The 24,861-nt window shown below is 35.2% G+C and overlaps 1 pseudogene across 1 annotated transcript in view; it reads right to left on the bottom strand.

The window, feature by feature from the left end:
• The window catches only part of LOC143242981 (neurotrimin-like), a 69,934-nt pseudogene extending 48,199 nt beyond the window's left edge, over positions 1-21,735 (bottom strand). The window contains exons 1-3 of the transcript XR_013023541.1: positions 21,615-21,735; positions 4,869-5,075; positions 118-273 (exon numbers count right to left, since the gene is read on the bottom strand). The product of XR_013023541.1 is annotated as a neurotrimin-like (transcript). The remainder of the gene's footprint in view (positions 1-117; positions 274-4,868; positions 5,076-21,614) is intronic.
• Positions 21,736-24,861: the final 3,126 nt, after the last annotated feature.

Here is a 24,861-nt window from a genome sequence, read left to right as displayed (position 1 = left end):
GACGGCTAGCGCAGGTTGCCCTCGTGTAGCTTTGCGCGAAATTCAAACCGAACCAAACCATATTAATCGACATAAGTAACTTGTAATCGTATTAATTCAAGTAAAATATTCACTGACCTTTTTTATTATCCATTGAAATTGCCTCACCATCTTCTCGACGCCACGTAACTTCCGGTTCCGGGGATCCTGAGGCTATACACTTGAGACTTACATTCTCTCCTTCTCTTACGTCAATGTCTTTGCTCGTCAATGATTCGTCGATTTGAGGAGGCACTACAACATAGGCATAAGAAACCGAGAGATGATAATCAATCTGTTTATTTTGTTAAGTTATTTCGACATCTTTAAGAATCATTTCAATTAGATAAAACACAAACAGGAATAATGACACGAAGTTTATCATAGGTGCAAAACCATAACAAAACAGGCCGGCAGAGCCAAGTGGTTAGAGTCAAGGGTTCGAATCCCATAACACCAAATAAGCTCGCCCTTTCAGCCATGGGAGCGTTATAATGTCGGTTAATTCCACTATATGTATTTGCAAAAGAGTAGCCCAAGAGTTGGGGGTGAGTAGTGATGACTAGCTGCCTTCCCTCTAACCTTAGGATGCACAATTGAGGACAGCAAAAGGACATATATCCCGTGTAGCTTTGCGCGAAATTCAAAACAATCAAAATCAGATCAAGCTCGTTATATAAGCTTTGTCTTCCAGAAGCAGAAAAGCACCTAACATCACTAAGAAACAACATCATTATAAGTTTATTTGAAAGGTTATAAAACGTTTTCCCTGACCGACTCGTGTGTCATTGACAAAAGTCCTTATTACAAGACTTATTTATTCTTATAAAACTACAATATTTCTAACCACAGTCCTTAAGGATTTGAAACTGCTCGTCTAGCCACGGCCCGGCATGGCCAGGTGGGTTAAGGTGTTCCACTCGTAATCCGAGGGTCGCGAGTTCGAATCCCGTCGTACCTTTCAGCCGTAGGGACGTTATAACCTACGATCAATCCCACTATTCGTTGGTAAAAGAGTAACCCAAGAGTTGGCGGTGGGTGGTGATGACTAGCTGTTTTCCATCTATTCTTACACTGCTAAATTAGGGACGGCTAGCGCAGATAGCCCTCGCGTAACTTTGCGCGAAATTCAAAAGAAAAAAATATTCGTCTAGCCACCTAGAATGTCTACAAAACTAATTATAATTTTTCACAATATTTTAGCGCCTTTATCGCTATTATTTATTCAAACCTTATTGTTCCAATGGTCATTCTATTTTCTACATATATGTATATACATTGTTATAAAAGGTCAACATAAAGGGATTAACCCGGTTCATTTGATTCCATTTTTGGTTTCGTTGTTATTAGCCCAAAGCCACACAATGATTGGTTTGGTTTGTTTTAAACTTCGCGCAAAGCTGCACGAGAGTTATCTGCTCTAGCCGTCCCTAATATAGCAGTGTAAGACTATAGGGAAGGCAGCTAGTCATCACCGCCCACCCTCAACTCTTGTGCTACTCTAACCCCCCCAGTGGCTCAGCGGTATGTCTGCGGACATACAACACTAAAAACCGGGTTTCGATACCCGTGGTGGGCAGAGCACAGACAGCTCATTGTGTAGCTTTGTGCTTAATTCAAAACAACAACAGCTTGAGCTACTCTTTTACCAACAAATAGTGGGATGGATCGTCACGTTATAACGTCCCCACGGCTGAAAGGGGCGAGCATGTTTAGTGTGATAGGGTTTCGAACCCGCGACCCTCGCATTACGAGTCGAGTGCCTCAACCACCTGGTCATGCTGGGTTCTCTACACAATGAGCTACCTTTGTTTTGCATACCATGGGTATAGAGACCCAACTTTTCATATTTTATTTAACGACTCAATACCTAAATTTATTATATATTATTAATGATTGATTAAACCAAGAAACAAATCTGTCTTGTTTTGACCTTTTTCTCTTCACCACCAGGTGCATGAACTCCACCAATAAAAAACGTGTTAATTATATTACATGTAAAAAGTTTCTACCAACCCTTATTTTTATTTTACTTATAGAATAATTTGAATTTCTGAGGAATAATTGTTTAAAGAAAAAGCATTTTGCGAGGAAAGTTTCAATATAAAACAGTCAATTCGCTATCGTATCAAGCTGAGATCATTACTGTTTGAGTGGAATCAATAAACCAATCAAAACTAAGCAACCTGTGTGAACCTCAGTATATACGATATTCAATACTTTCTATTGGCTGACATGCTATTGTTTGTTTGTGACGCGATATAAATATATAATGCAAACAAGATAAAACTAAGAATGTGGTGTTAAACTCTAGTAGAAGTTTCTGATCATTTTCGCGTACAAAAGTTTCCATAGAATAACAAATGTTTTGTTCTTTATATTTACTAACATTAATATTACTTTTAAATAAAAAACGACTGTAATATATTATTAGCTTGCAGCATCTAAAATCCTGAAATAGGTTCTCTACCTCCATCTGCCTCTCGGGCATCGTGCTTGTAATATTAGTTGTCATTTATTTTATTCATTATACACAATAATCAAGTTAATTAAAAGGTATTTGTCATTGTGCCTACCCCAGAGTAATTAAAGTCGCAGCACGTGCACGACAAGATTTCGAGATTCGAGAAGCAGTGCTTGAACACTTATATGTCGCAATGGAAAATGACCCTATAATTCATAAATCTAGATACAGCTTTAATTCATAAGCTGAAAACATAAAAAGAGAAATGTGATGTTTGGGGTTATTGAAGTTTCTCATACGAAGAATGAATAAGTATAAGCTAATTAAGCATTATTATTAGGGTAATCTCAAAACAAATACATGAGAAAATTCTTTTTGTTAAGAAAGAACAAAAAATGTTCTCGTTTTTTCCACCTCGATTTCCATTTTAAAAACATCTTCCTCAGCAGAAGACAAAACATTTAATGATATGTTAGATGAGTTAAAAGACACATGAGTTTAACCTGTCCAGTGCCGTAGACGAGATAACTCGTCCAAGCCGATCGGGGTAACACAGTGCCACGGACGAGTTAATTCGTTCTAAATAATACCAACTTGATAACTTCAACGCTAGATGTCAGCACCATACATGAATTTGACCTACTTACAAATTGTTTCACTTTCGATCCAAAATGGCGTCACGAAAAAGTTACAAAATGAAAAAAACATTAGAGTTGTATTGTAGCAGCTGAAATACTTGGCAGTCAACAGGTTAAATTTTTTGTTTCACACCTTCTCGGTGGATTGTTTGTTTGTTTTGAATTTCGCACAAAGCTACTCGAGGGCTATCTGCGCTAGCCGTCCCTAATTTAGCAGTGTAAGAATAGAGGGAAGGCAGCTAGTCATCACCACCAACCGCCAACTCTTGTGCTACTCTTTACTAACGAATAGTGGGCTTGACCGTCACATTATAACGCCCCCACGGCTGAAAGAGCGAACATGTTTGGTGCGCCCGGGATTCGAACCCGCGACCCTCGGATTACTAGTCGAACGCCTTAAAACACTTGGCAATTTCCCGGAGGAACAGTGGTAATTTTCTAGGCTAAAGTTGTCGTAGAACAAATAGTTCATTGTGCGGCTTTGTGCTCAGCAAAAAAAAAACAAACGAATTATTGTATCTTAATCAATACGGTTACGAAGTCTAGTGTAATGAAGCTGATACTAACTACCTGTGTTTGATTCCTGTCTATTCTATACACCGAAATTGTTTCTGAATTTCGCTCAAAGTTACACAAGAGCTATCTTCGCTCCCAGTCCTGAGTTAGTTGTATAAGACTAGAGAAGGCAGCCAGTCATCACTACCCACCGCCAACTCCTGGGCCATTCTTTTACCAATTAACAGTGCGATTGGATGTCGCATTATGACGCAACTCACAGCGTGTTTGGTGTGACGGGAATTCGAACCCGCGACCCTCAGATTACGAGTTAACCCTTCTAAATCCTTGCCATGCCGGGCATCCGCTGATACTGATTACCTCGTCGAATGTTTTAAATCAAACTAAATGATTTCTTATAAACCGGTTGTAGAACCTGTAGAACCACAGAATCGTAACCGTCACACATGAACGACGTCATTAAGAAAGTCCATGCTAACTGTTTTACAATCGGTTTGTAATCCGCGAAATTATTTGTGCTCGTTTTCGACTTTTAACACTGCCGTCCCGAATTCGCAGCTGACAGTTTAAAGGGAGCGATACCGGTTATCTCTTCCAGTGTCAACTATTGAGTTAATTTTGAGTGATCCAATAGTACGACTTTACTGTCTCTCTTATATCGCATCCAATGTATCAAAGTGCTTCTGTAGCAAGAGGTTGCGAACTATGAATTCATGGATTTAAAGGCCACGGTCCTAATGATGTCATGGTTCTTATAATCACATCTGGTGTAAAGATTTGATAGGAAACTAATAGATAATACTGACCAACCACTTTTTTATGTATCTTGGTTCTTAATGTAAAGGTTCAATAGAAACCTATAGGTAATACTGACCAATCACATTTTATGTATCCCACTTGGTTCTTAATGTAAAAGGTTCAATAGAAACCTATAGGTAATACTGAACAATCACTTTTTATGTATCCCACTTGGTTCTTAATGTAAAAGGTTTAATAGAAACCTATAGGTAATACTTACCAACCACTTTTATGTATCCCACTTGGTTCTTAATGTAAAAGGTTCAATAGAAACCTATAGGTAATACTGACCAATCACTTTTTATGTATCCCACTTGGTTCTTAATGTAAAAGGTTCAATAGAAACCTATAGGTAATACTGAACAATCACTTTTATGTATCTTACTTGGTTCTTAATGTAAAAGGTTTAATAGAAACCTATAGGTAATACCTACCAACCACTTTTATGTATCCCACTTGGTTCTTCATGGGAGAAGTGTTGATTTGGCACATGTATTGTCCTTTGTCCCTCATCTGTACGTTTTAATGTGCAACCACCACGTGCGATGGCTGTTGTGAGACACCTGGTAACGAGAATTTCTCGTGATTACACGAGTTGCTAAGGTTAATAAGGTAGACCTGTCTGTGTGGATCCATGCTACCTGTAAATACAAAAGAAACATACGATTAGCGCGACCTTCTTCGAAAACTAAGAGTGTGCTTCTCATATTATCTCAACAACAAGTATGATAATTATATTTGGTAAATGTACTGAAAAAAAAAAAAAGAGTTATGTAGCCGTCGTAGAAAATCACTCGTGAATAAAATACGCACGCACACATACGTTTTCCTCTTTTTCATATTTTGGTTTGGGGTAACACAGAGAATCGTTTCGTCTCACAAAGTCCAATACGTTGATTGACTCCGTTATTAAAGCTACGTACCGCGACATACCATCCAAATTCAAGATCAATGATTTATAGTAAGGTAAAGAATTAGTTAATTATAACAGAATTTAAATACGAGAACATTATATTGTTTGTTTTACATTTTTCCACCAAACTACATACAAAAAACTACCTATAAATAGCTACACTCTTCTGGTCAAATAGTGGGATTTGAAACTACTCTTATCGTGTACCTACTGTCCCAAAAGGTGGAGCGGATTTGTATGCCAAAGGTCGACAAACATGAGTTACCGAATGCACAGTCTGTGCATAAAAACAACATTAGAGCATATTAATCTATGATCTTGGACTATAATCGCACACTTGGTGTGTGCACCCACTCACCTGAGGTAATAAAATGGTGTGATAAATTACTGTAATAACTCTTGGTGTGTGTACCCAGTAAACTGAGGTTAGGAAATGGTGTGATAAATTACTATAATCACACTTGGTGTGTGTTTTCAGTAAACTGAGGTAATAAAATGGTGTGATAAATTACTATACTCACACTTGGCGTGTGTACCCAGTAACCTGAGGTAATGAAATGGTGTGATAAATTACTATAATCACACTTGGAGTGTGTACCCAGTAACCTGAGGAAATAAAATTGTATGATAAATTACTATAATCACACTTGGTGTGTGTACCCAGTAATCTGAGGTAATGAAATGTTGTGATAAATTACTATAATAACACTTGGTGTGGGTACCCAGTAAACTGAGGTTAGGAAATGTTGTGATAAATTACTATAATAACACTTGGTGTGTGTACCCAGTAACCTGAGGTAATGAAATGGTGTGATAAATCACTATAATCACACTTGGTGTGTGTACCCAGTAACCTAAGGTAACGAAATGGTGTGATAAATTACTATAATTACACTTAATGTAAGTACCCAGTAACCTGAGGTAATGAAATGGTGTGATAAATTACTATAATCACACTTGGTGTGTGTACCCAGTAAACTGAGGTAATGAAATGGTGTGATAAATTACTATAGTCACACTTGGTGTGTGTACCCAGTAACCTGAGGAAATGGTGTGATAAATTACTATAATCACACTTGGTGTGTGTACCCAGTAAACTGAGGTAATGAAATGGTGTGATAAATTACTATAATAACACTTGGTGTGTGTACCCAGTAACCTGAGGAAATGGTGTGATAAATTACTATAGTCACACTTGGTGTGTGTACCCAGTAACCTGAGGTAATGAAATGGTGTGATAAATTACCATACTCACACTTGGTGTGTGTACCCAGTAACCTGAGGTAATGAAATGGTGTGATAAATTACCATAATCACACTTGGTGTGTGTACCATTAACCTGAGGAAATGGTGTGATAAATTACTATAGTCACACTTGGTGTGTGTACCCAGTAACATGAGGTAATGAAATGGTGTGATAAATTACTATAATCACACTGTGTGTGTGTACCCAGTAACATGAGGTAATGAAATGGTGTGATAAATTACTATAATCACACTGTGTGTGTGTACCAGTAACATGAGGTAATGAAATGGTGTGATAAGTTACTGTAATCACACCTACATTAAAGAGGGTTTTGATTTATCATTTCGATGTTTTGTAACAAGAAAAAGATATGTTAAGATATGCTTCACCAGTCGGTAAAAATCAACAAACTAATTTTGTGACACACTAAGTGTGAGTGACAGGAAAACTTATGAACACTATAAACAAAATGTTCATTTCTCGATTCAACATAATTAACAAAATTCTGTAAAACATCCCTCATGGTACAAGCATGTAGCAGATTTCCTGTAAATATTTCTTTACGCTACTAAAATGAAGTAGTTATTCCTGTAAACCTCTCTTCACGGTACTATAATGTAGTAGTTATTCCTGTAAACCTTTATTCATGGTACTGGAATGTAGTAGTTAATCCTGTAAACCTTTTATCACGGTACTAGAATGTAGTAGTTATTCCTGTAAACCTTTATTCACGGTACTGGAATGTAGTAGTTAATCCTGTAAACCTTTTATCACGGTACTAGAATGTAGTAGTTATTCCTGTAAACCTTTTCTCACGGTACTAGAATGTAGTAGTTATTCCTGTAAACCTTTATTCACGGTACTGGAATGTAGTAGTTAATCCTGTAAACCTTTATTCACGGTACTGGAATGTAGTAGTTAATCCTGTAAACCTTTATTCACGGTACTGGAATGTAGTAGTTAATCCTGTAAACCTTTTATCACGGTACTAGAATGTAGTAGTTATTCCTGTAAACCTTTCTTCACGGTACTAGAATGCAGTAGTTATTCCTGTAAACCTTTTATCACAGTACTACAATATAGTAGTTATTTCTGTAAACCTTTTATCACGGTAATAGAATGTAATAGTTATTTCTGTAAACCTTTTATCACGGTACTACAATGCAGTAGTTATTCCTGTAAATCTTTTATCACGGTACTACAATGTAGTAATTATTCCTGTAAACTTTTCTTTACGGTACTACAATACAATGTAGTAGTTATTCCTGTAAACCTTTCTTTACGTTACTAGAATGTAGTAGTTATTCCCGTAAACCTTTCTTCACGGTACTAGAATGCAGTAGTTATTCCTGTAAACCTTTCTTCACGGTACTAGAATGCAGTAGTTATTCCTGTAAACCTCTCTTTACGGTACTACAATGTAGTAGTTATTCCTGTAAACCTTTATTCACGGTACTTGAATGTAGTAGTTATTCCTGTAAACCTTTATTCACGGTACTGGAATGTAGTAGTTATTCCTGTAAACCTTTCTTCACGGTACTAGAATGCAGTAGTTATTCCTGTAAACCTTTTATCACGGTACTAGAATGTAGTAGTTATTCCTGTAAACCTTTCTTCACGGTACTAGAATGTAATAGTTATTCCTGTAAACCTTTCTTCACGGTATTAGAATGTTGTAGTTATTCCTGTAAACCTTTCATCACGAAACTAGAATGTAGTTTTTATTCCTGTAAATCTTTTATCACGGTACTACAATGTAGTAATTATTCCTGTAAACCTTTCTTCACGGTACTACAATGTAGTAGTTATTCCTGTAAACCTCTCTTCACGGTACTAGAATGCAGTAGTTATTCCTGTAAACATTTTATCACGGTACTAGAATGTAGTAGTTATTTCTGTAAATCTTTCATCACGGAACTAGAATGTAGTAGGTATTCCTGTAGACCTTTCATCACGGAACTAGAATGTAGTAATTTTCCTGGGTACCAGAATCTAGTGGTTTTTCCTGGGTACTATAGTCTAGTGGTTTTTCCTGGGTACTATAGTCTAGTGGTTTTTTCCCGGGTCCTATAGTCTAGTGGTTTTTCCTGGGTAGTATAGTCTAGTGGCTTTTCATGGGTTCTATAGTCTAGTGGTTTTTCCTGGGTACTGTAGTCTAGTGGTTTTTCCTGGGTACTACAGTCTAGTGGTTTTTAATGGGTTCTATAGTCTAGTGGTTTTTCCTGGGTACTATAGTCTAGTGGTTTTTCTTGGGTACTATAGTCTAGTGGTTTTTCATGGGTTCTATAGTCTAGTAGTTTTCCTGGGTACCAATCTAGTGGTACTACAATCTAGTGGTGTTTCCTGGGTACTACAATCTAGTGGTGTTTTTTGGGTACTACAATCTAGTGGTTTTTCCTGGGTACTACAATCTAGTGGTTTTTCCTGGGTACTACAATCTAGTGGTTTTTCCTGTGTACTACAATCTAGTGGTTTTTCCTGGGTACTATAGTCTAGTAGTTTTTCCTGGGTACTATAGTTTATGTGGTTTTTCCTGGGTACTATAGTCTAGTGGTTTTTCCTGGGTACTACAATCTAGTGGTTTTTCCTGGGTACTACAATCTAGTGGTTTTTCCTGGCTACCAGAATCTAGTAGTTATTCCTGGGTACTACAATCTAGTGGTTTTTCCTGGGTACTAGAATCTAGTGGTTTTTCCTGGGTACTATAATCTAGTGGTATTTTTTAAATACTACATTCTAACAGTTTTCCCTGGGTACTAAAATGTGACAGATTTTCTAGGTTAATAGTAATACAATCTAATATTTCCTCCTGCAGAACGACATTGTACTGTATTTTAGTAATTTCTTATGGGTACTATAGTCTAGTGGTTTTTCCTGGGTACTATAGTCTAGTGGTTTTTCCTGGGTACTACAATCTAGTGGTTTTTCCTGTTTACTACAATCTAGTGGTTTTCCTGGGTACTATAACCTAGTGGTATTTCCTGGGTACTACATTCTAACAGTTTTCCCTGGGTACTAAAATGTGGTTAATAGTAATACAATCTAATATTTCCTCCTGCAGAACGACATTGTACTGTATTTTAGTAACATTGTACTGTGTTTTAGTAACATTGTACTGTATTTTAGTAATTCCTCATGGGTACTATAATCTATCATTTTATTTCAAAGTTGTTGTGATAGAAGCAAGGCTGTAGATTGCGTTCATTTAGAATTTATTTCGGTCCGACTTGCATTAAGCCAGAATAAATATTTTAGCTGGCGGCAACTTTTGTAAAATTATAGTTCGTCAGTTATTTCAGATTAAACTACATTCAACCATAATCAGAAATATGATCGTATAACAACGCAATAAAATCCACTACAAAAGAGTAAAAAAACAAAAAACAAACTTGAAACAGTAAGTATGTTTCTTCCACAACCAACAGGTGGCGGTTTTGATTGACACGCGGGTAAGTAATATTAATATCAAACTCAGTTGTCACCAGAGTAAGAAATTGTATTTGTTTATTTGGATAAATGTACTGTCACATGACAGTGTACTAATACTTCCCTTTCTTGAAAAAAAGTTCAGATCACCTATCACACCAAACATGCTCGCTCTTTCAGAATATGGGGCCACACACCGCCAATTCTTGGGCTACTCTTTTAACAACGAATAGTGGGATTGATCGTCACATTATAAGTCCCCTCACTGTTCGGTTTAAACTGCAAGCATTTTTGTGGAACAGGAACTCGAACCCGAGACCCTCAGGTTGCGAGTCAAGCGCCATGACCAATGGACCATTCCGGGCCTGTTATGTTACTATTAACAATAAATAATTAGGTGATGTGGTATTATATTAGTACTAACAACAGCTACATGGATGGTATTAAATTAGTATTAACAATAGCTACATAGGTAATATAATATTAGTATTAACAATAGCAACATAGGTGGTATTATGTTAGTGTTAACAATAGGTGCATAGGTGATATTGTATTAGTTTTAAAGCTATAAATTTGAAAACAAATAATGGATACTAAATCAAACTGTTAATATATTATTTTGAACTTCAAAGTGTATTCTACAAGCAAAAATACAGAATAACCGAGACGATTTTTCTGTAAACACAAAAGTCCATCATCTTAATGTTAAAACATTTTTATATGTTCTCCACCTTCCATAGAAAAACGAAGACTATTTTACGAAATGAACACCAATCGAGATAGCAAACAAAATCAAATAATGACACACCTAGTTATACGAGACTAAATGTTTAGTTACTTCAATTCCTAACTAGATAACCCTGGCCAAGTATATCTAGTGTAGCGGGTATAAATTTACCTAGAATCAATGCCTCCAGACATCTAGCTGTTTTCCACTTTAATTCTCTGTAACAAAAACCTCCTTTAGCAGGATGTATTTAATCCATTAGAACAGCTGAACGTTTTCCTCTGGATAGGAAACGCAGCGAAACATTTGATTGCTTTCGGAAAGCATTAACATTAGATATAACACGACTTTGACTTTCAGTTGAGGTTTCTTTAAACCGGGTTTCCAGAAGCTTGGATCGAAATTCTAATCATAGAAAACTATTCAATAAAGTCTTTATATAAATTATGTAACTATGTGAAATCTGAACAAAAGAATTCCATTAACGAACAAAAAAGGTGGACTTCATACAGCCTTTAAAATTACACTTAAAAATAAATAAATATTTATTTGTCAATGTTAAAGAAAATCAGATATACCTAATATCGATTTAAAGATAATCAAAAGAACCCTAGACACATCAAGTACTATCAAATAGAAAATCTGAAGAACACAACACATACCTAGTATTAACATAAATATAAACTAAAGAACATCACATACAGATAATCATAATAACACAACACACATCTAGGATTAACATATAGATAACATAAAGAACACTAGATACATCTAGGATTAACATATAGATAACATAAAAAACACTAGATACATCTAGTATTAACATATAGATAACATAAAGAACACTAGATACATCTAGTATTAACATATAGATAAAATAAAGAACACTAGATACATCTGGTATTAACATATAGATAACATAATGAACACTAGATACATCTGGTATTAACATATAGATAACATAAAGAACACTAGATACATCTGGTATTAACATATAGATAACATAAAGAACACTAGATACATCTGGTATTAACATATAGATAGCATAATGAACACTAAATACATCTAGTAGTAACATATAGATAACATAAAGAACACCAAATACATCTGGTATTAACATATAGATAACATAAAGAACACTAGATACATCTAGTATTAACATATAGATAACATAATGAACACTAGATACATCTAGTATTAACATATAGATAACATAAAGAACACAAGATGCATCTGGTATTAACATATAGATAACATAAAGAACACTAGATGCATCTGGTATTAACACAGAGATAACATAATATACACTAGATACATCTAGTATTAACATATAGATAACATAAAAAACACTAGATACATCTCGTATTAACATATAGATAACATAAAGAACACCAGATACATCTGTATTAACATATAGATAACATAAAGAACACTAGATACATCTAGTATTAACATATAGATAACATAAAGAACACTAGATACATCTAGTATTAACATATAGATAACATAATGAACACTAGATACATCTAGTATTAACATATAGATAACATAAAGAACACTAGATACATCTAGTATTAACATATAGATAACATAATGAACACTAGATACATCTAGTATTAACATATAGATAACATAAAAATTAAGATACATCTAGTAGTATATAGATAACATAAAGAACATACATCTGGTAAACATATAGATAACATAAAGAACACTAGATACATCTAGTATTAACATATAGATAACATAAAAAACACTAGATACATCTCGTATTAATATATAGATAACATATCTGGTATAAAGAACACCAGATACATATAGTATAATAACATATAATAACATATAGATAACATAAAGAACACTAGATACATCTAGTATTAACATATAGATAACATAAAGAACACTAGATACATCTAGTATTAACATATAGATAACATAATGAACACTAGATACATCTAGTATTAACATATAGATAACATTATGAACACTAGATACATCTAGTATTAACATATAGATAACATAAAGAACACTAGATACATCTCGTATTAATATATAGATAACATAAAGAACACCAGATACATAGTATTAACATATAGATATAATAAAGAACACTAGATACATCTAGTATTAACATATAGATAACATAAAAACACTAGATACATCTCGTATTAATATATAGATAACATAAAGAACACCAGATACATAGTATTAACATATAGATAACATAAAGAACACTAGATACATCTAGTATTAACATATAGATAACATAAAGAACACTAGATACATCTAGTATTAACATATAGATAACATAATGAACACTAGATACATCTAGTATTAACATATAGATAACATAATGAACACTAGATACATCTAGTATTAACATATAGATAACATAAAGAACACTAGATACATCTCGTATTAATATATAGATAACATAAAGAACACCAGATACATCTCGTATTAATATATAGATAACATAAAGAACACCAGATACATAGTATTAACATATAGATAACATAAAGAACACTAGATACATCTAGTATTAACATATAGATAACATAATGAACACTAGATACATCTAGTATTAACATATAGATAACACAATGAACACCAGATACATCTAGTATTAACATATAGATACCACAAGGATCACTACATACATCTAGCATTAGTTACTGTAATCTACATTACTGACTATAAGCTGTATTACTGACTACAAGCTGTATTAGTTACTGCAATCTACATTACTGACTATAAGCTGTATTACTGACTACAAGCTGTATTAGTTACTGTAATCTACATTACTGACTGTAAGCTGTATTACTGACTGTAATTCACATTAGTAGCTGTAATCTATATTAGTAAGTGTAACCTACATTATTGTCTCTAATCTCTATTGGTTACTATAATTTACTTTTGTGACAGTAATCTGTATTACTGACTGTAATCTACATTCGTGATTGTAATATATATTACTGACTGTGATCTACATTACTGACTATAAGCTGTATTAGTTACAATAATTCACCTTAGTTAGTGCAATCTATATTACTGACTGTAAGCTATATTGGTGACTATAATTTATGTGAGTGCAAACTTCATTACTGACTGTAAGCTATATTGGTGACTATAATTTATGTGAGTGCAAACTTCATTACTGACTGTAATCTACATTAGTGATTGTAATCTCTATTACTGACTATAATTTACATTAGTGATTTTAATCTACAATAGTGACTGTACATTGTTCTACTGACTGTAATTTATCCATACATTCCGTTTCCTCTATTATAAAACAGGATATTTTCCAAAAACATGTGCATATGTTCTGGTTAAAATACAGGGTGTTTAGAAAGTCACTGAGCAGTTTTGTAATCATATGTCTATTCAGTCCATTTCAAACCAGCGACTGATAGCGGTGTTTAGAAACAAAATAAGAAGGATCCAGGCCTGTATTGATGCCAACAGGGGTCACTTTCTACATTGTTTATAATTGTCATTCATATTTACCTCCTGTATTCTATATTGAAACATGTCTGTTAATAAATATATAAGTGCACAGTGACTCTCCGAACACCCTGTGTATGAAATTATGTTTACAACAGCTAGCTACATATAATAAATCTGTGTTTTGTGAAGGTTTATCTTGTGATCTATACATGTTTGTTATATAGTTTCATACGACATCATAGAATAATGTGTGACGTCGAAATATTTAGCCACATTGAAATTCTTTTGTTTTAACCCTAGTTAGGCTATTCTTTGATTTTAATATTCTTCTAACGTGTGTTGTCGTTCACCTAAAGTGTAGTTAACCCTAACCAACAAAGCTTGAATGTTAAGATACATATTCCTGTTGTTGGACAAGAAAGCGGGTAACTTTATTTCAGACTAGAAAGTTATGTTAAATAACAGTGGCGCCGTCACTGTTAAATAAGAAATTGGTTAATTCGTTTCATTATAAAACTATTTTGATTTTCTAAACAAAAACAAAAAATATTTTTAAGAGTTTGGAAACTTTCTTTACTACCTGTAAAACGCTTTAATTTCTAGAGAATTACGTTCTGAATGTCTGAAGACATGCGCAATATCTCATTAAATAGGCGCGAATGTTTTGTCATAAAATTGATTGTGTTTACCTTGTCTGATTTTTACTTTTATAGTAAAATATTGATAACAAAGTTTATATTTCCAGTCAAAGCTCAATCAATTGATTTGATTTGGATTTTGTGCAAAGCTACACGAGGGCTATCTGCGCTAGACGTTGCTAATTTAGCAGTGTAAGACTAGAGGAAAGGCAGCTAGTCATCACCACCCACCTCCAACTCTTGGGCTACTATTTTACCAACGAATAGTGGGATTGACTGTTACATTATAACGCCCCTACAGCTGAAAGGACGAACATGTTTTGGGTGACAGGGATTCGAACTCGCCACCCCTCAGATTACGAATCGAGTACCTTAACCACCAGGCCATGCTGGGCCAGCTCAGTAGACAACAAACTATCTAATGTTTATATAACACTTTGTTCACTCCATAGCAGTTGCTATTTTGTAATGAGATTGCAGGAATCACCATTGAAACACAATTACTAAATGCCAGTTTTCATCAACAGGGGGCACCTCTTCACCACTCACTGTTCATCAACTTAATATCAGTTATTTACAGAACCTTAATTATTCGTAGGTTATCCTTCTTTAATACTAATCTATCATCTAAATTGTTTTCAAAATTATTTGTTCATATACGTTTGTTTAAATATTTTAAAACGATCCCAGCTACGAAGGTAGATGTGAGCCCTGCTGTCTCGAGATAGCTGTTTACGACTGCAATATTTACCAAATCGACAACGCAATATTGCTCAGGGTAAATCTACAGATAATGAAATAAGCCATAACTTTTTGACGAAAGAATATTCATAGTCTGAGAAAATTAATTAATGTTCAACCGAACAACAAATGTTTCTATGATAAGAACCTCAGTACTATTAGTGGTAGGAAGACGCTTGAAAGACGACAAACCGCTTGAGGTTTTAATAGTCTAAGAGTGTTCGTTTGTTTGTTTGTTTTTTAATTTCGCGCAAAGCTATTGGAGGGCTATCTGCGCTAGCCGTCCCTAATTTAGCAGTGTAAGACTAAAGGGAAGGCAACTAGTCATCACCACCCACCGCCAACTCTTGGGCTACTCTTTTACCAACGAAGAATGGGATTGACCGTACATTATAACGCCCCTACAGCTGAAAGGACGAGCATATTTTGGGTGACAGGGATTCGAACCCGCGACCCTCGGATTACGAGTCGAACGTCTTAACCCACCTAGCCATGCCGGGTCTTAATAGGCTTAGAAACAAAATCTAAGCAAATCTGGATCAAAGTTTTCAGCGATAAACTGATGGTTATGGGTTATGAAAATTTACCCACCAATCCAAAAAAATCAATGAGTTTGATTTTAAAGCGTTTTTTAGATCATTTAGGTGGATAAGAAGTTAAAGTTGACGAAGGTTCAAAAACAAATATTCAGTAAAGTCTCGAAATAAACGTTTATTCTGTGAAAAAAATTAACTAGAAAAAACTAATTGAACCAAGTACATGTCAAGTCCTCCTTAGTGAACCATGTACATGTCAAGTCCTCCTAATTGAACTATGTACACGTCAAGTCCTCCTAATTGAACCATGTACATGTCAAGTCCTCCTTGGTGAACCATGTACATGTCAAGTCCTCCTTAGTGAACCATGTACATGTCACGTCCTCCTAATTGAACCATGTACATGTCAAGTCCTCCTAATTGAACCATGTACATGTCAAGTCCTCCTAATTGAACCATATACGTATCAAGTCCTCCTAGGCAGATCCAGTTTCTGATTTTACATACTTTTGGAAGATGGTGTTTACTTTTTATTGAAAAGTTTATCATCGTGTATGGTTGGTTAGTGTTGTACTCTCTTTTAACTTTTAACAAAATTGTTAACGTGCAAAAGGAAATGTTAAACTGTTAACAACAACCAATGGGTGTTGTTGTGAATAATTCCAAAAGCTACAGAAGATTGGATTACAGTTATTGTAAAGTGCTTTTAGCCTTTAATGTTCCCAAATTCAACACTCTAGCAAGATTAAATCTCTCGTGGATGTTGTTAGTAAGTAAAACATTTCAGAGGTCAAACATTAACCGTCAATGTTCCCAGTTTCGTCTTTTCAGGAAGTTCTAATCATACGATGTCCGTAACAGTAATAATCAGTGTAATTACATAGATCAAAGTTATTTCTTCGTATTAACTAAAATATAAATAGTTTCTTCCAACATTAATCTGTTTAATTCAACAACACACCACCAGGTTTCTGCTAAACATTACAGAAGAAACTCAAGTTTCTTGTGGGATAAAGTATAATAAAGCTGTTAACAAGTACATTGTTATATCATAGACCTAGACTAAAACATGTTATGACAGGGTGTGCTTGGAACTGACGAAGGTTGAGAAATAATTAATTATAGAATTAAGCTTCCTTAGAAAACTACGGTATTATTGTCTCTAAGTTGGAGAAAACATTAATTTATCTATTCATCTCGTAGAAAGTGAAGCGTGACATATATTTCAAATTAAACAACTATTTTGCCAAGAAAACAGACAGGCTATTCAGCTGGTCACTTTGTTTTCCTAAAGGATTTGATCTTTCTCAGAGGTCAGTGTAACTGTTTTGTGGTAGTTTACCACGTGCCAGGTTTGATCTTTCTCAGAGGTCAGTGTAATTGCTTTGTCGTAGTTTACCACGTGCCAGGTTTGATCATTCTAAGTGGTCAGTGTAACTGTTTTGTGGTAGTTTACCACGTGCCAGGTTTGATCTTTCTCAGTGGTCAGTGTAATTGTTTTGTTGTAGTTTACCACGTGCCAGGTTTGATCATTCTCAGTGGTCAGTGTAACTGTTTTGTGGTAGTTTACCACGCGTTAAGGAATTTTTCACTAGAACTTGATTGGTTAACAATCCCACCAATGCAAGACGAATGTTTATGCTTTTAAAAGGTTCCAAACATGGAAATCTGATGACTTTCTAAACTGATGCTACGAAAATTCAGTCAAGCCTGAGCTACACTTTGGTCACAATAGGTTTGTTCGCTTTTAAGAAAGCACAAACTACACAGTGACTTATTTGTCTCATGCCAACAGTGGATATCGAAAGCTAGTTTATAGCGTTATGTCTTCGGGAATACCGCTCAGTCCGTGGGAGAGGGGTCACTAAGATATGTAATTAAAGCCACACACTAAAGAACACAAAACCATTGTAGCCCTAAATAACTCACTTCTCCGTCAAAAATACTGTCTCATCTACGATCTACTGAAAACTTCGGTTTTAAAATCAATAGAAATATATTTCATGTTAAGGAAACATTTTTTTATGTTTACTTTAGCTTTATACATGTATAAATAAGGTCGCATCAAGGACTTGTTGCTATAGTAACGAGCATCGCATCTTAATCAAATGGTTGACGTAGAAAGATCTGTGTTCGAGATTACTTTTCACGTTTATATTGTTAGGAATGTGTATTGTTGTTCTTTCATTGTGTATGCTCACTTGTTAATATTTTACTATATTCCTAGTTCACCTCTAAGCCTTAAGGGGCTTAAAAAAAGGTTAAAAAACAAATCTGATAAAGATATATAAATAATTGAGAATCATTTCTTGTCCTTCTTTATTAGCGTGCACTGTGGAGCTACGAGACGTTAAACTGAATTAATACACCGAGTTTCGAAGTACTAGCTTCATTCTTCTTTAAACATTATGTTAGGCTTAACAATAAAGTATTTTACCGGCTGCGTCTCTATGTGCACGTGTCTGCTTCTCATTATGGTAAACAAGGAATATTCGTTCTCTTGTAGCACCTTTGGAACAGCACGTAAGTAATGTAGCAACAACTGACAGTTTAAATTTGACTGTGACACTCATAGCTCTGAGCAATTTGAGATTACAAACTTCATCCGAGTTCTGCTTTCTTGGATAAACTGAAGCATTGCTACACTAAAGTGTTCTTTAGAATTTAAGGTCCCTCTCGTGTTTCCTTCATATGTGCTTTCCGCTTTTACTTTGGACTTCACATTTCACTTAATGTCCTAAATATCATTCGATACGTTGGAACTTACAACCTTTGTCAGTCCTAACACAATACCTCTGTTACCTGCCAAAGTTTAGGCTTACGTAGCGACGGCTACGTATAACACGAATATCTAATTCCTGAGAATGTTAAGGTAAACACAACTCACTCCATAGCAGACAGATTTAGATAACTTAATAACCGACTAACTAAAACATCTGGATGTACATCTGCGTGTAAATAAACACATTATCAGTTATGTGCAACAGTATCCAGAAACATCAGATATTTGAGTGTATAAAATATTTAGAGACAAACCAATATCAAATATACAGCTGTACTTGAATGTGTGTAAAATAAAATCCATAGGTAACAAAAGAAATCGCTATATAAACAAAAATCTAACTTTATAATAATACACAAATACATGAAAATATATGTATACATAAAACACTATTTTGACCTATATTAACATTTTTGTATACACACGAGGTATATAACATAGACAACAGTAATGGTCAAAAAACAAATTACAACAAATTATCAGAGACGTTACGGTTAAACACAGACAACGTGAAAGTAGGCTTAGGTGTAATCCTGATGGCTTATAAAACGTTAATGAAACAAGGTACATCGAAGTTGAGTAGACTTTACGTAAAAATGGACTTACTAAATAAATAAGCCCAAAATATTTATTTCATTGGGCTCAGGGCAAAAATTTACATCTTTAAAGCATATCTACCTCTACTTTATTATAAACAGAGTAGAAATGAAATTCCGTTTATAAATTATATAAACTGGGGATACGTTATATTACACAGTAAACTTTCTGCATAATAGAGGTGCCATAAATCGATACTGTTTGGCGTACTAAGGTTAAGATGATTTTGAGCTAATGAAATCGCTAATGTTTATAATTGAAAACAAACGTCTCTATTGGAAGATAAATGATCATAATTAAGCAAGCTGGGAGATGTAACATTACCATGGCAGCTAATCAAAGTGTTCAGTTCACTTGGAGATTTATATTGTTTGTCAATAGCAAAAATAAAATAACAATATGTTGTCGTTAAATAGTGCATGTGTGTGTAGTTTCTGATGGTAAAGCCACATCGGGCTATCTGCTGAGTTTATCGGGGAAATCCGAAGGCTAAAATTAGCTTTTCATTTGGCCCGACATGGCCAAGCGTGTTAAGGCGTGCGACTCGTAATTTGAGGGTCGCGGGTTCGCATCCCCTTCGCGCCAAACATGCTCGCTCTTTCAGCCGTGAGTGCGTTATAATGTGACGCTCAATCCCACTATTCGTTGGTAAAAGAGTAGCCCAAGAGTTGGCGGTGGGTGGTGATGACTAGCTGCCTTCCCTCTAGTCTTGCACTGCTAAATTAGTGACGGCCTAATTTATACACAGATAGCCCTGGAGTAGCTTCGTGTGAAATTCAAAAACAAAACAAACAACAAACAAACAGCTTTTCATTTTATTTTATCTTTACACTATTACGATGTGTCTCGTTAATTAATAAGTGTACGATTCTCTTCACACTCGTGTAAAATGCTTACTATTGGTAAATATTTCTACATCAGTTTCCTAGTTCTTATCCAGTTCTCTCAGAAGTTGACTTGCTCAATTCGGATTTGTGTTTGGATCACGAGCAACGAAATTTGGATGTTTTAAAATCATTTATTGATCACAGCTATCCCTTTCCAACCTTTTTAAAACGCACAGAAATATAAGGAAGTGAAATTGAGTTGTTTCAAATTAACTTATGGAATGAAAATATTGTTTGTTTCTTGAATTTCGCGCTACGCTACTCGAGAGCTATCTGTGCTAGCCGTCCATAATTTAGCAATGTAAGACTAGAGGGAAGGCAGCTAGGCATCACCACCCACCGCCAACTCTTGGGCTACTCTTTTACCAACGAATAGTGGGATTGACCGTCACATTATAACGTCTCTACGGCTGATAGGGCGAGCATGTGTGGTGCGACGAGGATTCGAACCCGCGACCCTCGGATCACGAGTCGAACGCCTTAACCCACCTGGCCCCGAATGAAAATATATCTCTCTAGCCGTCTCAAACACACACAAATACGTGAAAACACATTAAAAAGTGTGTGTGTGTTCTCTTATGGCAAAGCCACATCGGGCTATCTGCTGAGTCCACCGAGAGAAATCGAACCCCTGATTTTAGTGTTGTAAATCCGTAGACTTACTTTTATACTAGTGGGGGGTGATTGAAAAGTGAAATGGTGTTGTTACAAACCTATCTTTCTCTAAGAGGTCACCACCCCAAGTGACCCAGCATGGCCAGGTGGGTTAAGGCGTGCGACTCGCAGTCTGAGGGTCGCGGGTTCGAATCCTCCTCGCAACAAACATGCTCGCCCTTTCAGTGGTGAGTGCATGATAATGTGACGGTCAGCTCTCAATATTCATTGGTAAAAGAGTAGCCCAAGAGTTGGCGATGGGTAGTGATGACCAGCTGCCTTCCCTCTAGTCTTACACCTTTAATTAGGGACGGCTAGCGCAGATAGCCCTCATGTAGTTTTGCGCGAAATTCCAAAACAAGCAAACGAACAAACTCTTTCTAACCCCCTTAAATACACACAAATACAGGAAAACATACAAAATGAAATCATGTTTGTATTTGTATAATTATAATAACAATCATTTTCCGATGGCCGTGATGGGCACAACAGAAATAGTGTATATAGTTTTTCGCTTAAGAAGAAATAGTATATAATTAACGATATCAGATAATAATGGTAAGAATCTGGGTCTGCATCCTACCCGGTATGAACCCAAATGATCCACAACGCAGGGTATGCTAACATCTCGTCCTGCTGAAACTGTTATGTTCGGAATAGGTTCGGCAAACTCCGGATCGAAAGACATTTCCGTTTGACCTCCGAGAACTGCAATACAAAGGAGAATTGGAAGGTTATATATAGAGAATTTAACCATCAAATTACTTTATTTTTTTATTATTTAATAAAGCCATGTAATTATCGTGGAAAGAGGTAATCATCTCTTCGATCGTAAAGAGTCCAGTTTCTAATTACGTTGATGACATCAAATATTGTTTAATTATTTCACATCAGCGGAACTCCATTAGGCTTGTGTTATTAACCCTCAGGTTTCAGTTTTCTTTTCATTGATTTTCTGAAGCTCATCTGTCTCGTGGTGCAACTAATCTAAGAAAAATGTACCTCCAGATGGGCCACTTTTAAATGTTTTTTTCTTTTTCTTGCCAAGCAACTGGAAACTGACGCTGTAAATTATAATTTTGGTCTCGAAACCTGAAACAGTTTTTTTAAGAATTGAGAAATAACAGTGAAATAGGTCTTAAAAATGATAGCATGAGTAGAGTTGTTATTACTGTTTCCTAGGTTTCTCGTTATAAACTCTGGATTTCAATATTTTATTAGAAAAAGCAATTATCGCTAGGTTTATTAACTTTACCTTCTTTAAATAACCGTTAAGTTTAGTTAAGTTGTGGATCAAAACCATAACTGTGGTTTAGTCTTCGGCACCAGCAAAAACACGTTTCTGTTGTAACAACCAAACAAGAAGAGAGAAACTGTTAGTATCAGTCTGTATAAATAATAACATTCTGACCAAAACTTGAAATTGTCACGTGACACTCAGTACTTTCTTTTGGTACCACGAAATAACAACAAACAAGAATCAATAATGGTCCCATTTAGTCGATCCGCATCATATGATCTTATCAGCTTATGTCCAAAAAACTGGGCAAACAAACTAAAACAATTATAGCAATAACATACGAACGTTTAAAACAACCATTAGAGTAGCTTGATTTTTCAGTCTTTGTCTTAGGCCAATTTAACACGTGACTAAATATCTTAATGTTTTCTAGTAGCTTTCTTAGGCCAATTTAACACGTGACTAAATATCTTAATGTTTTCTAGTAGCTTTCTTAGGCCAATTTAACACGTGACTAAATATCTTAATGTTTTCTAGTAGCTTTCTTAGGCCAATTTAACACGTGACTAAATATCTTAATGTTTTCTAGTAGCTTTCTCAGGCCAATTTAACACGTGACTAAATATCTTAATGTTTTCTAGTAGCTTTCTTAGGCCAATTTAACACGTAACTAAATATCTTGATATCTTCCAGTATCTTTCATTGATTTATTTGTAATTATTGTACAAAAGTCAATTTTTTTAAATAACATTATGATATCAGGGAACTACTAGTAATTATTTTTGTTTTAGACATGATACTTAGTAGGCATACGATTTGAAAAACACATGATGGACCTGCTAAGGGTTGCTAACAGAAACACCACATATCAACTAAAATGTGATTTTACACAATAGCCAGGGCTTTTTTTTTCCTTTCAAATAACTTTAGGGATATGAATTTCAAATGAGATGTTATGAAGCATTTTTTTTAACTTTAAGGTAAAAACATTTTACCTAAAAACTATTTTAATTTTATAATCTAAACTAGTTTGCGTTTACTTGACAAAGTTGGTATCTTCTTAATGTGGAATCTTTGCAGAAAAAAAACAAATATGGTTATGGCGTACGATGCGTAATCGGAGGGTCGTGGGCTCGAATCCCCGTCACACCAAACATGCTCTCATTTCAGCCGTGGGGGCGTTATAATGTGACGGCCAATCCCACTATTCAGTGCTAAAAGAGTAGCTCAAGAGTTGACGGTAGGTGATGATGACCAGCTTCCTTCGCTCCAGTCTTACACAGCTAAATTATGGACGGCTAGCGTAGATAGCCCTCGTGCAGCTTAGCGCGAAATTATAAAAACGAAAACTGTACGAAATTCAACTGCCAGTGGAACGTATTGAGAATTATAAAATCTCGCGTCAAACAAATAGCTTCCAATCCTACGACGTCTTTTGTCATTCCATATAATATTTTTGTTATCTTCCTTTCTCAGAGGGTTTGAATTCAAGGCATGTTTCATTAATGCACGCGCTTATTTTAATGCTATCGTTCACGTCAGTTAACTTGCTTCTAAGAAAGTCCATCATATTTAAATGCCAGACATTTACCTTAGGAAGAAAAAGATATATTCCTGGAGAAGCATTTTTGAACGCTTTAAAATCAGCCATCAAATCCTCCAGATTTAGAAAGCTTTCGAACTGTCACGATTACACACAGTTTCATTCGTTATATTGTCTTTTTATGTTCATAATTAAGTCTAAAATTACCATTTTTACAATGGCCGTCGATCTAACTTTGTTACTAGGACGGTTACTTCGTTATGACACGCTTCTATGAATACATAGGAAACCATCAGAATTAGGGGTTGCTGTTCAAAGTTTCTGCTAAATAGCTAAGTCATTACGGAACACATTAAGCTCAAAGAAAACAGAGTAACATTAAACGTACGACTAGGATGGTGGCTAAAGATTTCGAACCCTGGTTGACAAATGATGTTTAAACTGCACTGCCAGTAGTCCGCGGAGGATCACATTGTGAAAACATCGTTATCAGGTTCGTCATAAATCACTGGCACATTGATTCGGTAGTCGAGGTAACGGCTGCATACGTTGGAATTCCGGAGAAAGATTAGAGCCAACTAGTTGGCTGTCAGGTCATATGATCCTCGGTATCAAATACATGCTAGACAACTTACCCCTGGTGTCGACGGATTCAATTAAAACGAAAATTTCCTGCTTGTTATACGTCACAACAAGACTTGACATATGACAAAATGAGTTCTTAAAATAAGAGTTTAACCTTTTAAAAAAACTGTAAAAATATCTCATATGTTACGTTCTAATTAAGATCTCTGACTCCAATCAGCTATCTCTTAATCTGACAGTCTTACAGTTTAGTTTATTACTTTACGTTAATTAATTATTTCTTCTCTAAGTTTTTCTTCGTCATACTATGCACATGGTATACACGGTCCATACTTTCATCCAGAAGTAATACCGTCACGTCACAGTCATAAATCGAGCATATACGTATGATATTTTTCATAAAGATATCGCTTGATATAGCCCCTTCTCAGACATCTTATGATTGTGCTACAAGTTTATTGA

This window comes from Tachypleus tridentatus, unplaced genomic scaffold, assembly GCF_004210375.1.
Source record: "Tachypleus tridentatus isolate NWPU-2018 unplaced genomic scaffold, ASM421037v1 Hic_cluster_2, whole genome shotgun sequence".
In the NCBI taxonomy this organism is placed as follows: domain Eukaryota; kingdom Metazoa; phylum Arthropoda; class Merostomata; order Xiphosura; family Limulidae; genus Tachypleus; species Tachypleus tridentatus.
Note: the sequence above shows the minus strand (reverse complement) of the source record. Positions and strands in the feature narration are given on the sequence as shown.